Source organism: Ixodes scapularis, unplaced genomic scaffold (assembly GCF_016920785.2).
Source record: "Ixodes scapularis isolate PalLabHiFi unplaced genomic scaffold, ASM1692078v2 PGA_scaffold8__174_contigs__length_109621045, whole genome shotgun sequence".
In the NCBI taxonomy this organism is placed as follows: Eukaryota; Metazoa; Arthropoda; class Arachnida; order Ixodida; family Ixodidae; genus Ixodes; species Ixodes scapularis.
The window spans coordinates 84161641-84167197 of NW_024609883.1; positions in this window are offsets into that span (position 1 = coordinate 84161641).

A 5557-nucleotide genomic window follows, 5' to 3' on the forward strand; every position below is an offset into this window, starting at 1 on the left:
TGTACTAAAGCGGGGATACATTCCTTTCACACGCCGTCACCGTTTCTAATCGTCGCGCCCCCTAGTGTGAGGTATCCCATATAAATCGATTTTGCGGGCTACACTTCAACGTTTGGGTCATTCCAAACATTATTTTTCTCTCAATAAGGGCGCTTGCTGTACGTTTGTGATAAATGCCACCATCCGCTCTCTCGTATTTTTATGTCTCACTAAAGTCACACCAGAGGACGCGTCGTTCACACTCATGGAATGACGTCAGATGAAACTATTAGTGTCGTTGCTTACTCTCGGGTTTTGGCCAAGGTCGTTTACTCCTCCCTTGCTCATGGTTTTGCTTTTCGCTTTCGCTCTCTCTCTCTCTCTCGCTCTCTCTCTCTCTCTCTTCTCGCTGTTTCCTTCTTTTCATTTCCGGTGCATAGTCAACGACAACGCATCAGACTGCCATGGTCCTTTCCGCTGTTGTTATCGTCTTGCTATTAAAGAGAAGTTCCACTCACTTCATAATTCATATCACCTTATCAAAAGCTGTGTCCATGGAATAATAGGCATCATAATAGTCATGGTTAAGTAAATAACAAGCATACACGGTACCGTTCATTCCACTGTATTCCGTTACGTAATGCGTAGAACGACTCGTTCACCCAAAAAAGCTGACGCGGCGACGAGGACGTACGCGCTCACCGTATCAATCATCGCCTACCATTAATACCATTCTTCACCTGACCCCGCCCTCTGCGCTTAATCTACATATCAGTTTCTCAGTTTAGCGGCGAATGGAGCAAAATTTAAACTTCGATTGCACTGATTATATGATAATGACGCATTTCTGCTATGAAATATGAATTGCACTGTGAATATGTATGAATACGCAGACTGTGGCTTTCGTCACATGTAGGGTAGGACTCTAATCTCAACAGAGTTTAGACTATGTAGACTTGGGAAGTAATCTGTTACTTTTTCAAGTAATTTTGTAATTGCCACGTTACTTTATAACGGCAGTAACTTGCAATGTAATTTCGTTACAAATATTTGAAATAAATTACTTTAATTACTCGTTCTTTTTTTTTTTTTTAAATATGGTCATAATTCAGAAACTGAAGCAATATGAGCAGCACAAAGATAGCAAGTTCATCAGAAGAATAACCAAAAAGAAAACTCGATTTCTTGTATGACCGGTCACTATAGAACCACTAGAAAAACGCGCAAGGCATACACAAATATGCGAAAAACAAAAATCAAGAAGACAACGCCGAATCGTTCCCTACCTAAAAAAGAAACAGTATAAACTGGATTATGGAACAGGAAAATCTAACTGCCTTTCAGGTTTCCAGCAAGAAATCCAGCTAAATTTTCCTGTTCCATAATCCAGTTTATACTGTATTTTTAGGTAGGGCCTCTTTTTTTTTCTTTTGTCTTAGTGGAGGTAGATGCTGCTACTGCACATGCGCACCGCCAGCTTTGTCTGCAGAAATCCAGGGATCATTTCCGGGTGCCGTAAGATAGCAAGATGGCGGGTGTACGTGGTTGCAGCCTTCGCTGCCTTCTCACCTTACAGGCGAATAGAATGCACCTACACTCGTTCTCAAGTACAATGCTTTATTTTTACGAGGACTACTATAATGCGGGCGTATGAGACATGCAAAGGAGCGCTGCGGAACATTCTTTTTAAGACATCAAAATCGTTTGCATTGTTTTCGCCATACGTACGGGAAAAGTAACGTGAAAGTAATTTATAACGATACAATCGTAAAGTAATCCGTTACTTTTCAGCAAAAGTAATTAGTAACGGTAATCTATTACATTTAAGGCTCGGTAATTTGTAACTGTAATCCATTACATTTATCAAGTAACGGGCACAAGTCTCGATCTAACTTTTAGCGATGCTCAAGCAAAAAGGTTCCAGGTAGAGAACAGATACAACGAACTCCCTTGCCGAACGGAAGGAAGAGTACTGGAATATTTAGTGGGCTTCCTCTTTAACCATAAATAACGTTCCCAACTCCAACGTGCATCAACAAATGACCTCATGGTTATCTCTGTCAAACGCTTTTTTAACACCCATTTGGACCATGGCCCTAGTTTCACTTTAACAACATTCCAGAACACTTTTTTTTTTTTTTGAACAAGGATGTTTGAATGTATTATTTTTGTCCTGTAACCCAACAAGTTTGGTGGTCCCCAACAATTTGACAAATTACATGCTGGAGCCGTTTCCTGCGTTGTTTTCTTTTATGTAATTCAATACGAATTACATAAAAAAAAAAAATTGCACGACTTTGCCCGAATCACACTTGGTAATTGGCCTTAGGTAGAAAAACTGCGTGGCTTTACAATTAGCAAGCAAGGCTTTGGGATGTTTTTGTAGAATTTTAACAAAATTCCATCCATGCAATTTGACTGGCTAATAGGGATGAGAATTAAAATCAATATGATTTAAATCATGATTTATATGAGGCTGGGTTTACTTAGATGATTTAAATCCCGCAAATATATTTGTTTATCGTTTGTCAATCATTTGATACTTTTTATGCGCATTTAATTTGTATTTAGATCAAAGAATCATCAACCAAAAAAGATTCATATAAGCCTGAACCCGAGCAAAAAGAAGTGCTCTTTTGAGCCAATCAGAGCGCTGAGCTTGATTTCTACCTTGCATTTCGTTCGTCAACCTCAGAACCAAGGAGGTTACGTTGCAATATTGGTGAAGCCTAGTCATAAAAAGTTTAAACGATGTTGTGGCCAACGTGACCGTAGATCTCTCAACTATTGGTGCGCGTGACATGTCACGTGTGAGATGGACGGTTGATTCTAGAAGGACTCCTTGAAGGCTTGCGCACGCTCCGTCCGGTAGGTTTTATCACATCGAAGGCTAGACTGTGGTGTATTCTAGTACCCCATAGCTAGACGAAGGCTAGCTACGGTCACGTGATGTGGTCACGTTGGCGTGGTAAGTGAGGAGAGTAAGGAGAGGAAAATGAGAAAGAGGCGAGGCGTCAAGGAGCATGGCTTGTGGAGGCTACGCGGCTGACGTCATGCCCTCTCCTACCTTTCTATCCTCCTTGCTCAGAACTCAAAAGAAAGAAACAAAAACTGGAAAAGTAATGTCCTATCGCATTTAAGTCAGAACTCGAAATAAAAATTAAGTATCTCTAACTAAAAAAATCAGTCTCTTTTTGTTCTATAAATTGCAGCAACAAAGAGTTGTTAATTAGGCTGTACTTCACATTTTGAGTACTTCTTTCTCCAGCATTGCTATCTGTAATATATGACGAATTGATCAATCAATCCGCCATTTTAAAAGGTACAACTAGGGGTAGAATTAGTATTTTTATCTGCAGTAAATCAAATTTAACTTAAACCGAATAAATCAGATTTATTTGATATTTTTTTTCAAGGAAATCATGTTTTTTTTTATTTATTTTATTCTGCTGTGTAATGCATTTAGGGAACGGAATGACTGGCTAATGCATTTGGACAACGGAATGGCTCGATCAATCAGTGTGCGACTGACCCTTTCGAACTATTCCGTTATATCGTTTTGAAGCTGGGAAAGTTTGCACAAAACTCATGCAGTCCGTTGTTCCAGATTCTTACAAAAATTTCGCTATCCATAAAAATTATTTTAATTAATCATAAAATCAGTCGTTACCTGAACGATAAATTCAACTTCAAAAATGTATATTTTGTTGTCCAGACTCTTTCTCAGAAGCCAACGATCGTTTGTGGGTTCTTCTCCAAAAAAATACATTGTTTAGTTCAAGTCCGAATACAACTGAACCTTTTCTAGCAACCCAAATGTCTTTCAGAATAATTTGTTTTGGCAATCGAAGTTATGAAATTTTTATATTTGGTCCGAGAGGCTCCACTGGTAACACTATAAACTCTACGTCAAAAGTTGTAATATGGGAGCAGCTCAACTTGGTTCCCAGCGGGTTAGTTTCATGAGTGCTAGACACGCCAATAAAAAAAAAGAAATATTGTTTTATAGACTGCTTGCTCGAATCGCAAGTTATTAAACATAATCCGTGATGTACCATGTTTAATAGCTTGCGAGTCGAGCCCTGGAGAGAGCGGGAAAATGTGAATGTTGGTTTTGTTGACATTACTTTCATTTATCGTTTTCTCAGTGGATATTTCGAACTTTTTAATTTAGAGATAAACAATTGCATGGTGGGACCCCGTATTTTCACATTCTGCTTAGTAAAGACGGCAAATCTTTTCTTTCTTTCTTTTTTTTTTTTTTCAACTGACTTTTTCTGGCTTTTGCTCTCATTCGCTTCTGCTTGTTTTGCTTCGCATTTATTAGTAAAACAATATATATATATATATATATATATATATATATATATATATATATATATATATATATATATCTTCCCGAGGAGTTTTTTATTGAGCTTACAAAACTCCCAATTGAAGCTATTTGTTATGCATATGCTCTGCAGTTGAGTGTTTCTTTTACTAAGCCGCGGTCGGTGAAAAGGAAAGACTTCGCGTGGTACTCCTGAAAATTCTGTCAACACGCGGTATGGATGCCTGCAAAATGCCTGATCTGCTGTCCTACTATATGTTATGGTTACCTTTCCTTGATATTTGGTGCATAAATAGAGTATAAGATTACATAAATGAAACATCCTTGATCTTGATTAGTTGCTGACAAATTGGAAAACATTAAAGGGGGACTAGAAAGAAACACAACCAAAAATCTCGACGCGACACATTTTATGAGACAGAACTCGGACAAAGGGGGGACGGGTCGAAATGGTTGGTCGCGTTCCTAATGAGTATAAAAGCGCATTATTATAATTTTGGGTTTTCTAGGATGTCTACGGCAAAAGGGCATGTGGCGATGTTTGGTCGCATTTTTAATGGGGAAAAAGGCCATGATGCACACATGCATACTTTTCCAGTTCCTTTCTGTGACACCTGCGTTTACGAGAAATATGGAATGTGCTCGTGTTCAGCTTGGTCAAGACTTTTGTCGATGTTGATTTTTTTAGCACAAAATAATTAACATGGAAATAAACAACCGGTAAATAAAATATATTTTCGGGTTTACTTCGAAGGAAGTGTTTGACTCTTATTATAATATCCCGACTTAAATAACTGATTTTGATTCTCCGCCCTGGTTTGAATGGCAGTGACATGGATTTATCAAAATGATTATGTAATTGACTCCGTAAGTGTGACGTCATGGGTCCAAATAAACCGTTGCTAGGGTCGTTGTTATGGACAAATACTTGTGGCTAGGATTCGTTACGAAAACCAGACCGTTCAAAAATCAGGAGTAGGATTTAAACTTCTGAAAATCGCAGATATAGAAAGCTTGAATGTAATATATGTTTCGACAGAAGTGTGCCGGTAACTGCTTGTTTCTGAAATATTTAGGACTGCAACTTCCGGTCCTCAAGATGCCTGCAGCAGACGACGAATACAGGAAGAATGCCGTCTGCCACACGCCCGCCGGCCAAGCCGGCGCCGGCGTTTGAATCGGGTGAATAAAGACGAGATTCTGATATGGCATTTGTTCCAAATATAATGACTTTATGGTTAAATT